At 37.0% G+C, this 23,624-nt stretch overlaps 1 protein-coding gene across 22 annotated transcripts in view; it reads left to right on the top strand.

Moving 5' to 3' along the window:
- The window catches only part of NCOA2 (nuclear receptor coactivator 2), a 368,943-nt gene that overhangs the window by 222,983 nt on the left and 122,336 nt on the right, over positions 1 to 23,624 (top strand). For 2 of the 22 annotated variants that reach the window (XM_008982756.5, XM_078352616.1), the window contains exon 1: positions 11,561 to 11,934. The exons of the other annotated variants lie outside the window; for them this stretch is intronic. The gene's annotated coding sequence lies outside the window, so the exon portion shown is untranslated. Of the gene's footprint in view, positions 1 to 11,560; positions 11,935 to 23,624 lie in introns of those variants that run through there. 22 annotated transcript variants of the gene reach the window in all.

Raw genomic sequence — 23,624 nt, 5'->3', positions numbered from 1 at the left:
ATATAAGAAATACCAAATTCCATGTCATGAAGTTTTTCCCCTGTGTTTTCCTGTAAGTACTGTTTAACTTTTGCCCTCTTACATTTAGGTCTTTTAATTATTTTGAGTTAATTTTTTATATGTAAGATAAGGTGTCAATGTTCTTTTGCATGGGGATATCCAATTTTCCTTATACTATTTATTGAAAAGACTGTCCTTTCCCCATTGAGTGGTCTTGGTACCCTTGTCAAAAATCATTTGACCACATATGTGAGAGGGCTTTTGTTGTTTTGTTTGTGGGCACTATTTGACATTTTAAGGGTAAATTCATAACTTCATCATTTCTCGATGATATTGCACACTTCCTAACTATTGTCTCTATTTCAAGTATCATTTTTGATAAATTTCTGCTGTGGCATTCTGATTATATTTTGTAAGTTTTGTATGCTTTTCTTTCTTTTTTTTTCTCTTTGATTATGAGTCCCTGGAGGGCAGGGATTTTGTCCTGGAGACCTAGTGCCTTATGTGTCATTGGTATTGAATATGTGTTTGTTGGATAAAATTAACTTAGAGCTAAAAAAAGGAAGAGAAGGAACTAGAAGACATCAAGTTAGGTATCTAAAATACTTTTCCATTATTATAACTATTATTGTGGCTTATGAGCCTTTGAGTTAGGTCTCTTTTCTGCTAATGATTTTTGCTCTGTTTTCCCATGCTTGCCACTGTGACTGCAGTTAGTTTCCTTACAATGATAAATAATCTTCACAAAAATTTGAGAGGAAGACAAGAATAAGTAGAAAACAGAATAAAGTAAAGGAAAGGTGAAAGAAATCAACCTCATTCAAAAGCATTTAACAGGTGACACTTGAAGTTGAGTCAGAACAGGCTGAAGGTGCTAAGAAGTAGTGATAATGCTGTGAGAGATGCAGTCTTACAGACAAACCTGAAACACATGTTCCCTAGCACCTTTTGTCACAAGTGTCTCTCGTGCTTGTGGAAATTTTGAATAGACGAATAATTATTTGCTTCAGAATATAACATCTCTACAGAAAGTAGCTTTTTGTCTTTGACAATTCTATTTGTATGGCCAAATCTCTGAATGAATGAAAACATTAATTATTAAGTCTGATCTTCATTCAAGTAGGCTGTCCAAGAAAAATGACATAAAAGCCTTAATATCAGGGAGTTGTATAATATTTTATACATTGAGGAGCCACGTTTCTTCAGTGTCCTAATGTGTGTGATTGTCACTTTCTTTTGACTTTATTTGGGAAAAGTTAATCATAGAATAAGTAGAGAACAGTAGAGTCAGAAGAGCAAATCTGGCTAAGCCACCAGAGTTAAGGATGGGAAGAAGGTATGTAGGGCCATTAAGCCATCATGGTCAAAGCATATGTTGTTGTACCCTGTACCCTGAAAGCTCCATGCTCTCTAACATTATATTTTGTTTTATTTTATTTTTTAAAAAATCGATACAGTGTCTCACTATGTTGTCCAGCCTGGTCTTGAACTCCTGGGCTCAAGCGATCCTCTGGCCTCAGCCTCCCAAAGTGCTGGGATTACAGGTGTTAGCCACTGCAGCCATGCACTAACTACTACTACTTAAGTAGCATCGTCTACTGTCTGCTTTCAGTGACTTTTTGACTTAGTAACTGTTCGGGAGATTCTTTCCTTACTTAGTAGGTAAATGATTCTAAAGCTAGACACATTTAGCCCTCCATATTTGCAGGTTTCACATCTTTGAATTCAATCAACCATGGATCAAAAATATTTTTAGAAAACAGTAAAAACAGTACAAATTTTAAAAACAACACAATATAACAGTTACTTATATAGCACATTGTATTAGGCATTATAAGTAATCTAGAAACGATTTAAAGTATATGTATAGGTTATAACCAAATACCATTTTATATCAGGGACTTGAGCATCTGAGGATTTCAGCATCCATGGGAAGTCCTGGAACCAATACCCTGCGGATATAGGGAATGACTGTACCAGAAAAGTCTAACCAGAGGCAATGGTTATCCAAGTCTGAGAATTTGAAATGGATGACTCTTGAGAGTCCCAGGACTATATGGCTCTCACATTCATTTTAGCCCCTTTTACAGTTCTAGTTGTTCATTAAAACTGTCAAGAGACTTATTTGGGAATAATGCTAATCTCAAAGAGCTGGATTAATCAGTGAATCAAATTCTTGTGATCTTTCTCTGAGCTTCTGGAGTTTTTGGAAGCCCACATGTTATAAGGTATAACCTGGATAGGCCGCTAGGGTTCTCATTAACTCTGGTTAACAGGTCACTTAAGAATTTCAGTTTTAACCAGTGGTACTCCAGTGACTTGAAGGAGTAAATACATTTTTAAAGGCGACTTACTTTAGAGTGGTTTACAGTGCACTAATTAGGAGGAATCTAACTCAGTCGTTTCAAGCCTCTGAAATCCTTGGATGAAGTACAAATGCTGAGATGGAAATATAGTATGCTATTTGTATATTATTTCATTTCATGAAGTAGTAACTTGCAGAGTTGTATTTAGAAGTGATTGCACTCTATAGTCCTTCTCCTCAGCCCTCTTTTGTGTGGGTATAATCTACTGCAGTAGTATCATAGACGTTTATGCACTGCTGTTTGCATAAGCCTTTTATTGGAAATAACCCAACAAAATAGCAGTCCCTGCTAGCTTAGCACAGTTGGGCCTTTTCTAAGACTCATTTTCCTACACATCAAAAAAGCACAATCTCTAGTTAATGTTAGTAGGATGATACCCCTAAGCAGGGTATTCAAAGATAAGCATTTCCTCTGTCCCTGGCTCACCTGAGGAAAGAGGTCAGAGGCTCAAGTGACTTAATTCTATGCAGATCTCTGCCTAATGGAAACAACAAATATAAATGGGCAGTATTACTTTTTTCCTTAATATCTTACTATTTATGAAACTTATTTCTCACTGCATTTAAAAAATGTATTTAACATATAGAGTAACTATTTGATGATACTATATTAGGTTTAAAAATCTGATATTTAGCTATAGTATGGAATTGCAATGCCAATGGGTTTACAAATTGATATTTTAAATGACTGAAAAGTTCACACTCTGTAGCTTGTTAAACATGTCACCTTCAGTTATCTCATTTCTGATCAATACATATGTGGTCATAGTGTATAAAGAAGAAATATTTGTAGATTAAAGATTTGTCACTTTTTGGTACAGTGGACTCTATTTTTTAACATTTGTATTATAGAAATTTAGAATAGTATAGTAAACTTCCATGAACCCTTCACACCCAGCTCCAGAAGTTATATAAACATTTTTGCCTTTTTTAAAAAATGGGGTCTCGCTGATGTCCAGGCTGGAGTGCCGTTGCACGATGTCAGCTCACTGCAACCTCTGCCTCCTGGGCTCAAGTGATCCTCTCGCCTCAGCCTGCAGAACAGGTGGGACCACAGGCATGCTACCACGCTCAGCTGCCATGTTTTTTTGTTGTTGTTGTTTGTTTGTTTGTTTTTGAGAAGGGGTCTCACTCTGTCAACCAGTCTGGAGTGTAGTGACGCATTTGTGGCTCAATGCAGGCCTTGAGCTTCCAGGCTCAGATGATCCTCCCACCTCAGCCTCCTCAGTAGCTGGAACTACAAAGTGTGCATCACAACACCTGGCTAATTTTTGTATTTTTTGTAGAGACAGGTTTCACCATGTTGCTCACTCTGGTCTCAAACTCCTGAGTTCAGGTGATCCACCCACCTCCGCCTGCCAAACTGCTGGAATTACAGGTGTGAGCCACCGTGCCTGGTCTTTGCCATATTTTTAAATGATGAAAACAACATTACTAAAAGTTTGAAAATTAGAATGAAAATGATCTCTAGTCTCGTCCAGCTTAACCTGACTCTCATCATTTTTTGGTATCCCAGACTAGAGTGCAGTGATCTCGTTTCACTGCAACCTCCACCCCCCGGGTTCAAGTGATTCTTCTGTCTTAGCCTCCCAAGTAGCTGGGACAACAGGCACGTGCCACCATGCCTACCTAATTTTGTATTTTTAGTAGAGCTGGGGTTTTGCCATGTTGGCCATGCTGGTCTCAAACTTCTGACTAAAGGTGATCCACCCACCTTGGCCTCCAGAAATGCTGGGATTACAGGTGTGAGCTGCCACACCCGGCCAACAGTTTTGATACACAGCTATTGTTTCTTGTTTCTGCTAAACATCATATTCAACTAAGAGCTAATGGTGGCTACCATCAATTGATGCCTTCCTATGCCATGCACTGGGCCGGTTGCTTTACATATAATTCATAGACTCTTCACAATAACAATACAATGGTATAAATATCCTCTGTCTCTCAAAGACACGTTTAAAGATAAGGAACCTAAGATGGCGTGGGTAAGTAACTTGCTCAGGCATTGCATATCTGGCATATGTATTCAGACAAAAGTCTAGCTCTTTCCTCTGTCTGTAGTGGCCTCGTCAAAAGCATCTTTTCATATTGCAACATAATCACCTTTTTAAGGAAAAAGAAATAATCAGTATGTAAACTTTGATCATATACCATATAGAAGCAGCACGAGGATAGATGCTGCTGTGGGTTTAGAGGATAAAAGGTATGGTCTCTGGTTTTTTTTTTTAAATATGTATATATACATATATATATATTTTTTTTTTTTTTATTGCACTTTAGGTTCTGGGGTACATGTGAAGAACATGCAGGATTGTTGCATAGGTACATACATGGTAATGTGGTTTGCTGCCTGCCTCCATTCCCCCATCACCTATATCTGGCATTTCTCCCCATGTTATCCCTCCCAATTCCCTACCCCCCACTATCCCTCCCAAGTGCTCCCCAACAAACCCCAGTGTGTGATGCTCCCCTCCCTGTGTCCATGTATTCTCATTGTTCAATACCCACCTATGAGTGAGAACATGCAGTGTTTGGTTTTCTGTTTTTGTGTCAGTTTGCTGAGAATGATGGTTTCCAGGTTCATTTATGTCCCTACAAAGGACATGAACTCGATTTTTATGGCTGCATAGTTTTCCATGATGTATATGTGCCACATTTTCCCTGTCCAGTCTATCATTGATGGGCATTTGGGTTGGTTCCAGGTCGTTGCTATTGTAAACTGTGCTGCAGTGAACGTACGTGTGCATGTGTCCTTATAGTAGAATGATTTATACTTTTTTGGATATATACCCAGTAATGGGATTGCTGGGTCAAATGGAATTTCTATTTCTAGGTCCTTGAGGAATCACCACACTGTCTTCCACAATGGTTGAAATAATTTACACTCCCACCAACAGTGTAAAAGTGTTCCTATTTGTCCACATACTCTCCAGCATCTGTTGTCTCCAGATTTTTTAATGATCACCATTCTAACTGGCGTGAGGTGGTATCTCAATGTAGTTTTGATTTGCATTTCTCTAATGACCAGTGATGACGAGCATTTTTTCATATGTTTGTTGGCCTCATGTATGTCTTCTTTGGAAAGTGTCTGTTCATATCCCTTTTCCACTTTTGAATGAGTTTGTTTGTTTGTTTCTTGTAAATCTGTTTTAGTTTTTGTAGATTCTGGATATTAGCCCTTTGTCAGATGAGTAGATTGTAAAAAATTTTTCCCGTTCTGTTGGTTGCGGGTTCACTCTAATGATTGTTTCTTTTGCTGTGCAGAAGCTCTGGAGTTTAATTAGATCCCATTTGTCTATTTTGGCTTTTGTTGCCAATGCTTTTGGTGTTTAGTCATGAAGTACTTGCCTGTGCCTATGTCCTGAATGGTTTTGCCTAGGTTTTCTTCCAGGGTTTTTAAGAACTTCCTTTATGTATCTGGGTGCTCCTATATTGGGTGCGTATATATTTAGGATCATTAGTTCTTCTTGTTGCATTGATTCTTTTACCATCATGTAATGCTCTTCTTTGTCTCTTTTGATCTTTGTTGGTTTAAAGTCTATTTTATCAGAGACCAGGACTGCAACTCTGGCTTTTTTATTTTGCTCTCCATTTCCTTGGTAAATCTTCCTCCATCCCTTTATTTTGAGCCTATGTGTATGTTGGGTTTGCATGTGAGATGGGTTTCCTGGATACAGTACACCAATGGGTTTTGACTTTTTATCCAATTTGCCAGTCTGTGTCTTTTGATTAGGGCATTTAGCCCATTTACATTTAAGGTTGATGTTGTTATTTGTGAATTTGATCCTGTCATTTTGATGCTAGCTGGTTGTTTTGCCCATGAGTTGATGCAGTTTCTTCATTGTGTCGATGCTCTTTACCATTTGGTAAATTTTTGGAGTTGGCTGGTACTGGTTGTTCCTTTCTATGTTTAGTGCTTCCTTCAGGAGCTCTTGCAAGGCAGGCCTGGTGGTGACGAAATCTCTGTGCAATTTGCTTCGTAAAGGATTTTCTTTCTCCTTTGCTTATGAAGCTTAGTTTGGCTGGATATGAAGTTCTAGGCTGAAAGTTCTTCAAGGATGTTGAATATTGTTCCCCACTCTTCTGGCTTGTAGTGTTTCTGCTGAAAGATCTGCTGTGAGTCTGATGGGCTTCCTTTTGGGGGCAACCCGACCTTTCTCTCTGGCTGCTTGGGGTTGCTTTTCTTGAGGAATATCTTTGTGGTGTTCTCTGTATTTCCTAGACTTGAATATTGGCCTGCCTTGCTAGGTTGGGGAAGTTCTCCTGGATAATATCCTGAAGAGTGTTTTCCATCTTGGATTCATTCTCTACATCACATTCAGGTACACCTATCAAACTTAGATTAGATCTTTTCACATAATCGCATATTTCTTTGAAGCTTTGTTCATTTCTTTTTACTCTTTTTTCTCTAATCTTGCCTTCTCGTTTTACTTCATTGAGTTGATCTTCAATCTCTGATATCCTTTCTTCTGCTTGGTCAATTTGGCTATTGAAACTAGTGTATGCTTCACGAAGTTCTTGTGTTTTTCAGCTCCATCAATTTGTTTATATTCTTTTCTAAGCTGTTTATTCTTTTAGCATTTCATCAAACCTTTTTTCAAGATTTCTTTGCATTGGGTTAGAACATGTTCTTTTAGCTCAGAGAAGTTTCTTACTACCCACCTTCTGAAGCCTGTTTCTGTCAATTCATCAGACTCATTCTCCATCCAGCATTGTTCCCTTGCTGGTAAGGAGTTGTGATCCCTTGGAGGAAGAGAGGCATTCTGGTTTTGGGTGTTTTCATCCTTTTTGCAGTGGTTTCTTCTCATCTTTGTGGATTTATCTACCTGTGGTCTTTGTGGTTGGTGACTTTCAGATGGGGTCTCTGAGTGGACATCCTTTTTGTCGATGATGGAGTCATTTCTGTTTTTTAGTTTTCCTTCGAACAGTCATGTCCCTCTGCTGTAGGACTGTGGAAGGTCCATTCCAGACCTGCTTGCCTGGGGATTACCTGCAGCGGCCTCTGCATTCTCACTGGGAACTGCACTCCAGAGCTATTCCTTTTCAGCCATCTTGGATCCTATCCATCCATCTGTGTTCTTCAGTGCCAGTGCAGTAATGCTGAGGAGCCTGCCCCTCAGGTACACTAACAAAGAAAATGCATGGTTAGCGCAGGCCCACCCTGGCCATCTTTCTTTCTTAGAGCTAGTTGTACCATATAACATAAACTAATCATTGGGGTAAAAACATCTGTCATATTTATAGGCCTAGGAAATGTGCAGGCCATGCCCCCTGTGGGGGTGGAGAATCTTGCAGAACCACATCAGAATTCTGTTCATTACAAGCTCCCAACTGGTAACAACTTAAATGTCTACCAATAGGAAATGGATAACCCATGGTATATTCATGTAATTAAATATCTTCAGCAATAAAAAGGAACAAAATATTAATATATGGTCACCCTCATATTGTTGGGTTCTGCACACTAGATTCAGTCAACCTTGGATAGAAAATAGGAGAAAAAATTTTGTCTGTAATGAATGTGTGCAGACTTTTTCCCCTTGTCATTATTCCTGAAACAATACAGTATAACAACTATTTACGTAGCAGTTATATTTTATTAGGTATCATAAGCAATGTAGAGAGGATTTCATGTATATGAGAGGATATGCATAGATTATATACTGATTCTATACCTTTTATATCCAGGACTTGAGCATCCATGGATTTTGATATCCAAGGGAAGCTCCTAGAACCAATCCCCTATGTCTATGCAGTAATATGGATGAATCCCAAACACTGTACTGAAAGGAGCCGGGACAGAAGAGTACTTATTGTATGATTTCATCTATTTGAAGTTCTAGACAAAGCAAAGTTAATCTGTGGTAATAGAAAATCAGAGTAAAGTGGTTGTTGGCAGGGATGAGGAGATATGGAGATTGCCTGAGAACAGGCACAAGAGAACTTTACAGAGTGATGAAGTGTTGTATATTTTGATGGGAGCCTGGATTACATAGATGCTTTCATTTGTCCCAACTATTGAAGTTTACTCTTAAGTTCTCTTTAGATCTGTATATGGCACTGAATGTGAATTGTACCTCAATTTAAAAATGAAAACGTTACTCTATTGAATCCTTGTTTTACTTCTCACCAGACTCTTGGATTAAGAAATGAGCCGCAACTATGTACAACCACCATCATAAATGTTAAAGCTAAAAACAACTTGACAAATTATCTAGTCTAATTTCCTTGTAAACACTACTGCCTGGGTGAAGAAAAAAGTTTAAAATTGCTAATGATAAAATCTGCTGTTGCTACCTTCTGCACTCAGGAGAAGAGGTAGGCAATTTTACCAGTTAGTGTATGCCAGCAGAAAATATGACAGAGGGACAGATTTGCTAACAGCAATACATCTTGAAGTATAAGCACAGAATCTGGATCAAGACATTTTACTTAGATGTGTTTGGCAGGAGGCGTTTTCTTATTGCGATTGATCTGATCAGGGAATGCACAGCATTTTTCTGCTGCCCATGATCTGGCTGAGAAATAATTTGTAAAAGTGCCATTGTAGTTAATAAAGGACACATGGTGTTAATGTTAGCGTGTCTGTGATCTCATGCTCCCTCTATAGAAGTGATCTATAAGATTGCCAAAGATTTTATGACCTTGTGAGCAGAAAAAGGACACATTTGTGTAGACGGATTTCACAAACCACCCCCTGCAGTTTTTTGCTGGTCTTTTTTTTTTTTTTTTTTTTTGGGACGGAGTTTCGCTCTTGTTACCCAGGCTGGAGTGCAATGGCGCGATCTCGGCTCACCGCAACCTCCGCCTCCTGGGATCAGGCAATTTTCCTGCCTCAGCCTTCCTAGAGTAGCTGGGATTACAGGCACGCGCCACCATGCCCAGCTAATTTTTTGTATTTTTAGTAGAGACGGGGTTTCACCATGTTGACCAGGATGGTCTCGATCTCTTGACCTCGTGATCCACCCGCCTCGGCCTCCCAAAGTGCTGGGATTACAGGCGTGAGCCACCGCGCCCGGCCTTTTTGCTAGTCTTTTGAAAGTCTCTGAGATCTGCTAGTCATTGCATTGATATTATATGTTGTCTTGGCTGATTATTTATTTTAGATTTTAAGTCCATAATGAAAATATTTAGGTGGCATTACAAATCATTATAACTTTTAAAGGGTCTTCAGCAATTAAAACATTATCTTAAAAATTCTGAGTTGTGCTTTCAGAATTGGGTTTTCATTATGAGGTGTTGTCATGGGCTGGTATTTTTTAAATTTTTACGTTTATTTTCTTCATCTCTGAAATCATTTTATTTTCTAATTAAATTTCTTTGCTCTGGTCTTTTTGGAAACTTATATTCCCCGGCACCTCGCTAATCATTTCAGTCTCTGTTAGTTGTTAGTGTGGTCTTCCAGAGTGACCATGGTTCCCTTCAGTGACTTAAAGAGAATTAATAAACACTCATTCTATCCTATTTATTTATATGTTGAGTGGTTAATTAAGAGTCAACTAAGAGTTTTGGAATCTTCAAATTCTAAATTTGGAGTTGTCAAATTTCTTGAGTTCTAAGAACTTAGAGAGTTTTTTGTATAGATAACTTTTATGTGATAATGATAATAATCCCTTCTGGTATCTATTGGTTTTTCTGTATTAAAGAATATAACTCTGGCTCAGTTTACTTATGAATAATTCAGTTTATGTAAAATGACTTTGTGAAATGAAACCTCTGTCTTGATCTGGTATTAAAATAATCTGTAAAGTATCTTCATACAAAAGAACAGTTACTGTGTGATTCCACTCATATGAAATATCTAAAGTACTCAAACTTACAGAAACAGAAAGTGGAATGGTGGTTGCCAGGGGCTGGGGGAGGAGGAAATAGGAGTTGTTTAATGGGTGTAGAGTTTCGGTTTTGCAAGGTGAAAAAGTTCGGGAGATCTGTTGCATAACAGCGTGAATGTACTTAACCCTATTGAACTGTACACTTACAAATGGTTAAGATGATGAATTTTGTGTTACATATATTTTATCAGAGTTAAAAGTAAAAAATATATATTAAAAATACGTTTTGCACTTTTGAGATGAGGAAGCCAGTTATAACCAAGAAATGTAAAATATAGTTTAAATTTCTGTTAACTTCAGATTCACAGAATTCATCATTCCTTCAGTCTCCTTGTGTACAGCATTCTTCACTTTTCACATTGTACTTGAGTGTGCTTCCTTACCCCATCTTTTTCCCCACTTTCAACTACCCAGCACTCTCAGATTTAAACTTCTTCCTCAAATTGCTTGCCTCATGGATTAAGAACAATTGTTTAATGTGAAACAAACCATAACCAAAGATGAAGAAGGAATATAATGTAATCAGCTGCTTTCTTTTTATCTGGTGCTTCTACTTGTTACTAGGGACACTTAAAAAAATTATGAAGCAGCCTCTGTGTGTCGGGCACTGTGCTGGTGTTTCCACATATGTATTTTGAGAGTTGATTATCAAAAATGGACAAAAGTAACCAGCCTTAAAGGAACTTTGATTATTATTTTTATTAAGATTACTTTGGTCATGGAAATAGTTTTCTTCTTCAGACAAATTATTAATTACTTAATAAGGATATATTCCTAACAAGAGTACATCTTGGTGTTTAAAAGTATGTTTACATGTGTTTTACTAATACAGGGAATTAATTCTCAGTATGTGGATAGCTATAATGTCTTCAGAATGTTCATTATGCCAGATATGTCAGATTTATATCATTGAGGGCAAAGCTCAGGAGAGCATGTATTTGCTTTTAAGTGCCCCTTACTATTCAAGGCCAGTGTGGTACATCCTAGTGAAAGGAAGACAGTGCATCAGAATATTTGTTTTGAGCATTTATTTTTAGCAGCAGATCTAGAAATTATATTTTCATTTTAGGGTATATATTTGTATTTATTATGAACATTCAAAGATGATTAAATAATTTTAGACATGCGTATGTGGGTGCATGTGTACATTGCATGCACGTGTGTATGTATGTGTGAGAGAGTGAGACTGAGTCTGAGACTGTGAGAGAGAAGGAAAGGGAGAGAAAAGAAAAAGACATCCCCTTAATAGCAGGAGGGGGTAGAGGCTTACTCAGTCTATTATCATAAAGCTCTGCTAATGTAGCTTCTGAGTCATGTGACTGCAGAAAAGGCTATTATCTCAATGAAAAGGAAACCGGGTTTTAGAGCAAGCAATAGAATAGAAGCAGGAAGAATTTTCGAGTGTTCCACCATGCTGGATTGTCAAAGGGGGATCTGTCTGATCAGCAGCTAAAAAAGGATTTGTGTGGCTAGTTTGTCAGCTATCGTTAGAAACAAATGATAGAGGAGATAAGCGGCGGGGTGCTCAGCATGTGCTTAGGTTTACCCCAAGACATAATGTTAGTTTGGGTTAACAGAGGAGATTTATCTCTGAGGCAATAAATTTATTGCTAATTGTGGGGGGTTTTGTTTTGTTTTGATGAGTGATGTATGGTATTTGTATTTACATCACTGGTGAAGATAAAGAGAAGCTGCTGAGCTCTGATATGAACTGCAGAGGCTGTGGACAATTACAAGGTGTGTTTCAGAAGTGCTCTGACTTAATATTTGGTAATGTTCTTGGAATTCTGTGTGCTTGTAGATTGGATGTGCAGTGCGTTGTAGAAGGGAGAACTGAGCATGACAACCAGGCGGTGATAATGTTCTCAGGAACAAATAGATACAGTGTGACCCAAATTGATTCCCATGGTCCTTATTTCTTTTGTGTTTGTTTAGTGTTTAAATATTCCTTGTAGTTTATTTATATAGCCAAATACAGTATCATGCTTGTTTTTAGGAAATATTTTGATAAGCATTTCTAAAATCCAGGAGGATAATCTTAATTTTTTAGATGCAAATCTTAATTATTAAGGAATAAATATAACTATAAGCTTTATCTTTCTATCTCTATACTTTTTATTTTTTCCTAATTTCAAGCTTAAAGGGGAACTTTGTGATAAATTTGAAATTATTTAATTTTTGATTAGATGGTAAGTAAAGCTTTTATTTTTGGCAGAGGCCTTGATTCAGTGATTTTTTTTTGTTGCTATATATAGTACCTAACTTTCTCAGATTGATCTTATGCTATTGTATGTAGAGAGCTAAATAATATACAGTTAATCTTCAGACTGTACTTGTCCACTTTTGCTCATGTTAATGCTATTAATTCTCTTAGCAGTCTGTACCTTTCTCTTAACCTTGGAAAATGTAGTACTTAAAAGTCTGAGATTGGTTAAAGATAATCAGAAGCATTATCTGAAAAGGGTTAACAATTATACAACATATACTTGGAGAATGAATTTGCTAATGTTTTAACTTCTAGAACAGATGTGCTGAAGTGTATGTATGTTTCCAAATCACATATGATTTTGAAACTAAACTATACTCTATACCGTTCCCTTTTGAAATTGAGGTTGGAAGAGGTAAGGAATTTATCAGGCAATTTATAAGGTGTATAGACAGTTTAACAAAGAATTAATTCTTGCTATCTTTTCTAATAAAAGATGAGAGCAACTCAAACATAATTTTTAATTATACTAAGTGCAAGAGATTATTATTCTTTATATCTACAAGCCATATCTTAGCACAGTATAGTTTAATAAATCATTAATTTTATTAAATGAGATTTTCTTTAAAAAAGCAAACAACACTGGTACTTTATATAGAAAAACATCTTGGTTCAAATAAGCATTTAATTAATTTGGAATTTTTTTAAACTATAGTATTCTCCTACATTCTTTTTTTTTTCCATTTTTATTTTCATTGCTCTTTCAATGATGCTCACATTCTTGTAAGTAGGCTGTGAGACAGAGTTACATACCATTTTCAGCCCAGAAAGCACTAGTACCATAGGTTAAATATTTTAAATAATAAAAGTTTCAAAGTTAATATTGTTTGTGCTTTCTTTATTTTCCTTTATTTTGTTTTTAAATTTTATTTTGTTACCTTATCTAAACCTTGTAATGAGCCAAGACTTTTGTAATAATTAAAAGGTATTTTTATTGAGCATCTATTATTACAAACCACTCTATGAAACAATATGGGAAAATGAAGACAAATAAGATATTTAATCAGGTAAGTTAACTTACAAATGGCATTAGATTCCAGCCTTAATAAATGTAATTATCCTGTATCTTATAGGAATTTAAAATAGCTAAAAAGAATAAAATTTATCTGGCTGTTGAGAGAGTACTTCTCTGATTGCGTGAATGACATTTCATATGAGCAGGTTTGGATGGTAGTTTTAACTGGTCTGTATTCATGCCAGTTCATTTTCCTTTGTATCAGAAACACATTTGCTTCTTTGTTGTTTGTTTTCATAATCTTCTACAGCTAGAGTGGTTTTTGTTCCTGATGATGTTTTTCTCCTAGGACATAAAACATCAGTCCTTTGCAAATTTAAAGTATTTTCATAAACAGATTAATCTACTGAGTTATCTAAACAAAAGGTCTTTACTTTTGGAAGTTGGGGAGTGAGGAGGCGCCCCAGTATTATTATCAGAGTTAAGAGTTGCAGGTGTTGACATCCAGGTAGTGTCTAAACAAGCCAGATGTCTAGCTTGCAAATCCTGCTACACTTCAGAATTCCAACCGCAATAATTAACCACAAATATTATAATCGGGTCTGATCTTGTCAGGCTAAGGGGGTTGGTTTTTTGGAACAGTTTTTAATTTGTAGAAGAGATAGGTAAGAAAATGTAGAATTAAATGTGATCTTAGTTTTCAGTGTTGTAAAACTGAGTAAAATGTGTTCATAGGACCTTTTTTGTTTTTTGAGAAAGTAAAAGTTCGGGAAGATTTAGGCAGGATTAAATTACAAGGTTATATTTTAGAGACATTTGAATTCTGTGGACGCAAAGGGAATATAAGCTTCAGGAAGTGAAAAAGCCTGTGCAACAGCCAGCAAATTTTCCCACTATACCTCGTGTAGGATTTATTCTAAAACGATATCACTCAGAAATGCAGAGAAAGGTTTAGAATCCGTTGGTTTCTCTCACAGGTGCTTTGGTCCTTGTCATTATAAAAGTAAGACTTGGCACTTTTTGGTGTGCATTTTAGTAGTGATGGCTATTTTCACCTGGTTCATGGTGAACATGCAGGGTTATGGCTTGCAGTAATCACTAATATAGTATAACATAAACATACATTTGCATTACTTTAATTTTAAGGATAACATGGTTATTGCTGTGGATGTTTTATTAAAGATTTTGTAAGAAGCACTAGACACTATCTTAACATTGAATGATTGTTTCTTCTTTAAAAGTTATTAAAGATTAAGAAATAGGTTGTAATAGAAACTAGATGTGTGGTTTCATTTTAGATGTCGAATCCAATTATAATAGTAAATTGATTGGCTAGAATAGTCATAAAAACACACTATGAGGCTTATGTTTAAGATCCATGTTTTCCCAAAATCTAAAATGCAATAAAAATTAAAAAAAAAAAATCCATGCTTTGTTTCCATATGTCCTTAGACTGTAGTCAAAATGAATGGTAAACATAGTATTGAAACTTTACAATAGCCTTTTTATTTTTAGTTACATATTAATTGGCCTTTCCAAATTTTGTTTTCTTGTTTTTGTTTTTTTTTTCCTTGCCAATCAGTTTGAGCTTATGAGGTTAGCCTTGAACTGATGACCTCGCCTTCGCGAGCGCCATGACCTCCAGCGGGAGCCACTTTGGACCCCTGTTTTCTTGTTTTAAATATGAAAATGTCCATTTTTATGTGTCATTTTTACATGCTTATTTAAAATAACATTTTAAAGACTTCGTTTTTACTTTTTCTTGTCTTTTATGAGAAAATGACTTTTGTAAAATAATTAACAATAGTTTTAAAGCTACCTTTTATGTGGAACTTACATGCCAGGTCCTGTTCCATGGACCTTATGTGTATTAAATTCCTGTTTCACAGTTGGGAGCTGGAGACATGGAGAGGTAAAGTCACTGGTCCAAGCTCACACAACTAATGAGTAGTGGCACAGGATTTTAACCCAAGTAGTTTGTCTTGAGAGTCTAGGTTCTAAATTACTGTGTGTATTGAATTCAGATGGTGCTGAGTTCAGTTGGATTTGCTGATATATTCTAGAATGAGGACAAGATGAACATAACGGACAAGGAGAGAACTATTACAGTTGAAGTGATTTTTTTGTTTTTTCGTATTAGTACTTTTAGTGAACTTCTGTTTCATTTCAAGTATGTTAAGAGTAAGACATTATTTAAAGAGTATTTGGTCTGCCTTGAAAAGAAACATATTCATGAACATTAACTCCCTGCTAATTCAGAAATCTGCTTTAGAGGAAGGAGAATGAAGTAGAGCATTAAAATAGGATGTCAGAGATTGTTAGAACAGAATGACTATTAATTGCCATCAGATTAATTTTGGATGGGGAGAAGCTTTGTAGTTCTGGGATCTGAAAGATGTGTGTTGCATTATTTTCTTACTTAGTTTCTTTTACTTTTTCTTGGCAAATGGAGAGCTTGCTGCTTCCAAGGTCCTTTACTCACTGCATTGCTATGATGGAGCATTCAGGTATAAAAACCACAGAGGATTTAAATAAAGATCCTTGTTTATAGATACCAGGGATTCCATAAGGAGGAGGAAGGCGTACAGACTCTTCCCAAGCCCATAGTCTTTGAATCAGCAGCTACAGATTAGAAGCAATTAGAAGTCCACCTTCCTTGGTAGGATATAAGAGGCTTTTTCACAATCTGGATCTGCCCCTCCAGCTTCATGTTCTAAACATTCTCACCTACTCTGTTATTCTACCTTTAATGTAATAGCATCAATTCTCCTGATTTCACAGGAGTTTTGTTTTATAAAGTTGTGGGAAATATGGAACTGGCGAATTCTGAGCCATGGTTCCTAGGGGAAAATTGATGGTTAGGTTCTTGCAGGCCTCAGGTGATATCATCTTAGTCATCTGATCAGTATATAACCTTATGTGTGTTTCTGTTTAAAGACAACTTATTTAATATGTAAGTTGTATAATATTGTTGATTAAGATTGCACTTACAGCCAAGAGCAGTGTTAACTCCTGCCTGAACAAAGCTTGTTTAACATTCATATTTTCTAGGAACCCTAGATAGCATTCCAGCATTATGCTTGGGGGCCATTTTCAACAGCAGAAGAACAAAAATGCAAAAATGTGGCCCTAAAGAGACTGCAGAGAGATATTTGCTTTCCAGTATGAGAGCTGAAACAAGACAGAGCATCTCCTCTGTGAATAGGCAGTGGTGTTTGCGGAACACCTGCAATGGGCTAAGAGTTTAAGATAATAATGACAATAATAATGAAGGCAGCTTAATTGTATGAGGGTGTTTCTGTATACTAGGCCATGTACTTTCCTGCTTTATCTCATTTAATTGTCATTCAAACTTGTGAAGTAAATGTTATTTGCAAATATTACAGACATAGAAACAGGCTTAGAAGGGTTAAGTACCTTTCCCAAGGTTGTGCAGCTAGCAAATGGTGGAAGCAAGAAATGACCCCAAAGATTATCATTATCTGGAGGTCGAGGGCCAAGTTAGGAGATGCAGTCAAATAGAGCTGCCTTTCTCAATAGAGCTTCTGTCCTTGTTGGAATGGGGTAGAGGGCCACATTTCTCCAAAGCCTTTGTGTCTGTGTAATATTCTAGATATTGAAATCTGGAAGGATTGGCCACAAGAGATGTTCCTGTGCAGAGAGGTTTAAGAGCCACACACTTGTTGAGTATGATAGCAAAGGTGGTCTCTCGATCTGCTTCTGCTGTGCCTGTCCTGCCAGCTAACTGGCCCATTCACGTTCTCATTACGTATCTTTTCTCTGCTTTGTAACTTTGGCTCATTCCTTGATCCTTGTAACTTTGTTATCTTGCGGTTTCTTCCTCTGTATCTTTTTAGCTATTGCTTTCGCCTCTCACTGAACACTTCTCCCTCTTAATTATCCCAAAGACTGAGAACTTATTTGAGCAGGTTCTCAGTCTTTGGGATAATCAAGAGAGAGAAGTGGCACCAATTGCCATTGTCTTTGTCTGGATAGAACTTTTGTGCCAAGCCGTTCCCTTAGACCCTGGCAACCTGTAGATCAGATACCTGAATCAAGTGCTGGGGGGCATGGTGTTGTTTAGGGTGTCTTCTGTGTATAGAGATGAAGAAAAGCTGTCTTATAGCAGCAGGTTGTGGGCCTTAGGAAAGGCTGTGGGCATGGAATGTTTGGTTCAGAATAGAGTGCAGTGGAGTCTTGTACTACCTGACATTTACCAAGAAGATCCATGAGGATTCTGTCTTGTGTTTCTTCACGTCTAAAATTTGAAGACCAATTTAAATGATCTGGTTTTTCTGCTTGGTGGTTGGTAGAGTTTAGTCTTTCATTTAGATGATAAGTTGTAATATATGTTTATCAGAATGAATCATTGTTCAAATATATTCAGTTACCATTGCAAGGCTGAAACAGAATTCCTGCGGTGACCTGTTTGAGGCCCCTTCTGTTCTGCCTGGTTTGATCTCCCATCGCCTCCAGAATATCTCAACTCCCAGGTAAACTCAATGCAGTTGAAATTAAGTTCTGGAACACAGTCTTCTAAAGTTGGTTGTAGGATTAAATAGGGGAAGGCAAGGTAGCAGATGTAAACAGAAAGGTGTTTTTTATACAGAGGTTAATGTGAACAGAACACAGAAAAGTAAGAGAAATCAACCCAATTACTGTAAGACACAAAAATCTATTGTTTCTCTAGAACAGTGGGTCTAGATTGCAGATATGGAGGGAAATGGGGACACAGTTGTGCTTATGGGGTCCTGAGGCTGTCCTGAATATCTAAACCACCTACGTTCTGTATAATTTTATGGTTTAGTCAAGTAATGTACCATATTCGCTATTCATTATGGTTGGTACCTGGAGCTGCTGGGAATGGTGTGAGTGCTAGAAATGAACAAAAGCAGGAGTCACCGTATCCCAGTGACACAAATCAAGGAAGATTTGGTCAAAGGGAAAATGCATACTTCCTTGATCTCCAGGAACAGACAGTCCATAGACTTTGAGGATGACCTGTTCGTTGCTTCAAATATGTTTACCTAGTTCATTTCCTTGTGTTGTTGTTGACAACTCTCCTGTTACGTATTTCTAGTTGCTTAATGGCATTTATTAGACAATGGGAAGAATTGTAGAGAGCATGGCATTTGCAGTCAGAGCTTGGTTTCAAGCCTCATAGTGTGATGTAAGAGCTTTAAGACCTAGGAGAAGTCATGTAACTTCTCTAAATCTGTTTTCTCCTCTGTAAAATAGGAACAGTATTTACATTGTAGAGCTCTGAGAGTCAAATAATGTCGTGCCGAATACAGTTGTCAACACTAATAATTACTGAGCATCTAACATCTTATTAATTTCTGTTTGTTTTTTAAACTGCGTATTTTGTGAGTGTGGTGTCTCTTGTCTGTTAAATAGTCCCTTTACACATGTGATATATTTTCTCATCTGTGTTTGTTTCCTCTTCCTAAGTAGTTTAAAACACACAAGCGCAATGAATAGTGCGCTTATTCATTGACTAAGTTATCCGTGAATCTGTGATTTCTATCTTCTGGAGCAACATGGAATCTTATATTTCTATCTTAATCACATATTTTTAATTTTGCATTTGTTTTTGTGGTCTGTGGTACATTTGTTATTTTTAGCATCAAGTCATTTGACTAAATCATATTAAACTGCAATCACCGAAAATCCCCTGGTTATTTTGACTTAAATGACCATCATCTTGGTTTTTCTTTTTTTTAACCTAATGGGAAGTTTCTGTGTTTGTTCTTGGAATAGTTATGCTGGCTGTGAAGAGTGTGTAGTAATATGCTAAAGCTTTGTAAACTCTTTTTTTTTGTTGTTGTTTGGGAAGATGGAGTCTCGCTGTCTTGCCCAGGTGTGAGTGCTGGTGGTGTGATTTTGGCTCACTAGAGCCTCCACCTTCTGGGCTCAAGCAATCCTCTCACTTCAACCTCACTATTATCTGGAACTACAGGTGCATGCCAGCATGCCCAGATAACTTTTGTATTTTTTTTGTAGAGACAGAGTCTCACTGTGTTGCCTAGGCTAGTGTCAAACACCTGGGCTCAAGCAATCCTCCTGCCTTGGCTTCCTGAATTGCTGAGATTACAGGCATGACCCATCGCACCTGGCCCTAAATTTTAAAAGATACAAAACTATAAGTTTATGCTTTAAAAAAATAGGAAAAATACTGGATGGAATTATTTACTTGAGGAGATGAGGCATGCACAGTAAGAAGTTGAAAGAGTAGCAGTGCATCAAATAATGAGACAGTGTGCTAGATGCAAAGAGTACAGGCCTAGAGTCAGGCAGCATGGGTTCAAATCCTGCTTCTACCAGCCGTTGGCTATGTTTGACCTTAGACATGTTCTTGGATTTTCCTTCAGGAAATAATAATTACTTCATATAGTTAATTGTGAAGATTAAATAAAACAGTACAAGTATACTACTATACCATAGTAAATATTCAACCATGCAACCTATTTTGGTGAAATAGCTTCAAACTCGACAGCAGTTTGTAAAGCAAATTATTCCATGAATATTAAGTACTTGTGTGCCAGGCCTAGGATTTTTTTTTTTTTTTTTAATGAGAAATACTTAGTTTCTGTCCTTCAAAGAGTTTAAAATATGGTAGGGAAAAGCCATAAATAAGATTGTTTTGATGGACATGACTAATGATAGAGTTATATGCAGTTGTCCTTCAGTATTACGGGGGATTGGTTTTGGAAACCCAGTGGAGACCCACATCTACCAATACTCAAGTCTCTTATATGAAACAGCACAGTAATTGTATATAATGCACATACTTCTGTATACTTTAAACCATCTCTGGATTACTTATAACACCCAATCCATTGCAAATGCTATGCACATAGTTGTTTTATTGTACTGCTTTTTTATTTGTATTCTTTGATTGTTGTTTTTTTTAAGTTTCAAATTTGAGATTGGCTGAATTTGTGAATACAGAACCACAGATACAGGGAGGGCCAATTGTATAGGCTTTTAGAAGACAGAAGAGGGGAATTTAATCTTGGGAGGAAGAGTCAATATGAGCTAAGTCTTAAAGATGAGTGAGAGTTACCCAAAAGGGGAAGATTTATGTCTTATTCCATATAGGACAAGCAAAAGAACTTAGGTAAGAGCTGATATGTAGTAAATGAGGAACCATGTGCAGTTTACAGTTCCTGGGCAAACAAAAGGACAGCAACCTGGAGACAGAGGCACGGGCTAGATCATAAGTAAGTGCCTTGTATTATGTTTGAGGAAGCACAGGCTTTCTCTTGGAGGGAGTAAAGACCACTAAAGAATTTTAAGCAGGGATGTTATCTGGAAATAAGGAGACTTATTTTGAATAATCCAAGTGAGAGGTGATAAAGACCTGAAATAGAAGCAGTAGTGATTAGCCAAGTGATGAGAGGAGAGACTTGAGAATATTGGAGAGGCACAGTTACCTTATTAATGATTTGAGGAGAATACAGAAGTATAAGGAGGTTGTTCAGTGGATTGACATCTTACACATAGGGCATTTTGGGGGTGGGGAATAAACATGGACATGTTTCATTTTCTGAGTAGTCACTTAGCAGGCAGCAGGATTTTTAAGGTGGAAGCTTTGGGAGGTGAAGGCTGGAAAGATTTGGGGAACTCATGGAGATAATTCGTACCACCAAAGATACTGCAGTAGCAGTTCTTAATCCTAGTTGAATGTCAGAATTATCTGGAAAGCTTTTAAGAAAAAAACATTTGTTTTTTGAGACAAGGTCTCACTGTGTTGTCCAAGCTGGGGTGTAGTGGTGCGATCATAGTTCGCTGCAGCCTTGACCTCCTGGGCTCAAGAGATCCTCCTGCCGCAGCCTCCCAAGTAGCTGACTCTACAGGTAGCTGACACCACCATGCCCAGCTAATTTTTTATTTTTTTTGTAGAGACAAGGTCTTTTCTTGTTACCCAGGCTGGTCTCTAACTCCTGGGCTCAAGTGATCCTCCTACCTTGGCCTCCCAAAGTGCTGGGATCACAAGCATGAGCCACTGTGCCTGGCCTAAGAGAAATATTGATGGTCATACCACACCTGTAAAATTTCTGATTTAATGGGTCTGGAGTGGTATCTGGTTATCTTGGGTGTTTTTTAATATTTTTAAAAAGTTTTTATTGTAAAATATGCATAAAATGTACCATTGTAACTATTTTAATTACACATTTCAGGAATGTTAAATACATGAACAGTGTTGTGCAACTATCACCATTATTCGTTTCTAGAACTTTTTCATCATCCCAAATAGAAACCCATTTAACAATAACTCCGTTCCCTCTCACTCCCCAGCCCCTGATAATCTGTATTCCTCTTTCTGTCTCATGAATTTGACCAGTCTAAGTACCTCATATTAGTGGAATCATTTTCATTTAGGATGTTCCCAAGGTTTATCTATGTTTTAACATGTACCAGTACCATATTCCCCTTTAAAGCTGGATAATATTCTATTATGTGTGTGTGTGCATATTTTGTTTATTCATCTGTTGACAGACATTTGTGTTGTTTTCACCTTTAGCAAAACCTATTCACCTATTATGAATAGTGGTGCTTTGAACATGGATATATATATGTCTGAGCCCCACATAAAGTTCACATCTTTGGGGTATTTACTTAGAGATAGAATGGATGGATCATATGGCAATGGAAAATGAAAACCAGGTGGTTTTTATATATGTAGCCATGGTTGAGAACCTATGGTATAGAACAAGGGTGCTTAATCTGGAGGATCCATAAATAATCTTAGTAAGTTAGTGACATTTTGAGAAAATTGTATGTCATATTTTATATGTGTGTGCTTTTCCTTTTTGGCCTTGATCAGATACTCAAGAGTGGTTCATAACTCCAAAAGCTGTTAAGAATCACTCACTAGAGAACCTAATTTTAGGACAGGCCAAGGATTTGAGTAGATACCTCTCCAAAGAAGATATGCAAATAGTCAAAGAAACACAAGTAAAGATGCTCAATATCATTAGTTGTTAGGGAAAGGCAAATCAAACCCACAGTGAGATATACTACTTCATATCCAGTAGGATGTCTATAATTTAAAAAGAAAACAAAAATAAGGTTTCAGGAAAATTTGGAAAAAAAAATGGAAACTTCATTTATTATTGGTAGGAATGTAAAATGGTGTAGCCACTTTGGGAAGCAGTTTGGCAGTTCTTCAAAAAGTTAAACATAGTTACCATATGACTCATCAGTTCCATTCCTAGCTGTATATCCAGGAGAACGGAAAGCATATATCTGTGTAAAAACTTGTACACAAATGTCCATAATAGCATTATTCATAATAGCCAAAAAGTAGAAACAACCCAAATGTCCATTCACTGAGTAATGAATAAACAAAATTTGGTATCACTATACAGTGGAATATTTGGCCATAAAAGAAATGAAGTACTGATACATGCAGCAATATTGTAAACATTGAGCCTTGAATATTGTAAATGTTGAGCCTTGAAGACGTTATGCTAATTGAAACAAGCAAGACATAGAAGGTCACATATTACTTGATTCTGGTTATATGAAATGTTCATATATTAGGTAAATCCATAGAGATAGAGAGTAGATCAGTGGCTGCGAGGGGCTGAGAGAGGAGAGAATGGGGAGTAATGGTATAAGTTTGGGGTTTCCTCTTGGAGTAATGAAAATGCTCTGGAATTACATATGTTGATGGTTGCATAACCCTGTGAATACACTAAAACTACTTTTTAATATATACATTAACTTGCTGCATTTTAGGACATGTGACCTCAGTAAATCTGGTTAAAAATAATTTTTAAAATAAGATATGAATGAGGAGAGAACTGGCCAGATGGAATCCTGCGTAACTTCAAAGAGGAAGAAGATCCCGTAAAAGAGATTGAAAAAGAATAATTATGTAAGAGGAGGGACTATAGATTGTTGTGTCATGAAAGCCACAATATGGAGAGGTTAAAGGAGGAACCACAGAAGAGATGTGATTTTTAAGTGTGGTAAACACAGCAGAAAGTTTGATAACAACATACGGTATGCCCAAATGGCTGAAGGTTGGCATTTGAATGTCATGGAAGACTAGGGAGGGCAGATTTAATGGAGTAATATGGGAACAAATGCAGTATCTTTGGGTCACAGAGTGAGTGGAAGGGAATAGAGAATAGTCTACATGCCTGTATTCCCTTATTTGAATCTCAAAATTCAGCACAATGAAAATGGAAAGGT

This window comes from Callithrix jacchus, chromosome 16 (genome assembly GCF_049354715.1).
Source record: "Callithrix jacchus isolate 240 chromosome 16, calJac240_pri, whole genome shotgun sequence".
Lineage (NCBI taxonomy): Eukaryota > Metazoa > Chordata > Mammalia > Primates > Cebidae > Callithrix > Callithrix jacchus.
The sequence above is the reverse complement of the archived record's forward strand: the minus strand, read 5'-3'. Positions and strand labels throughout refer to the sequence as shown.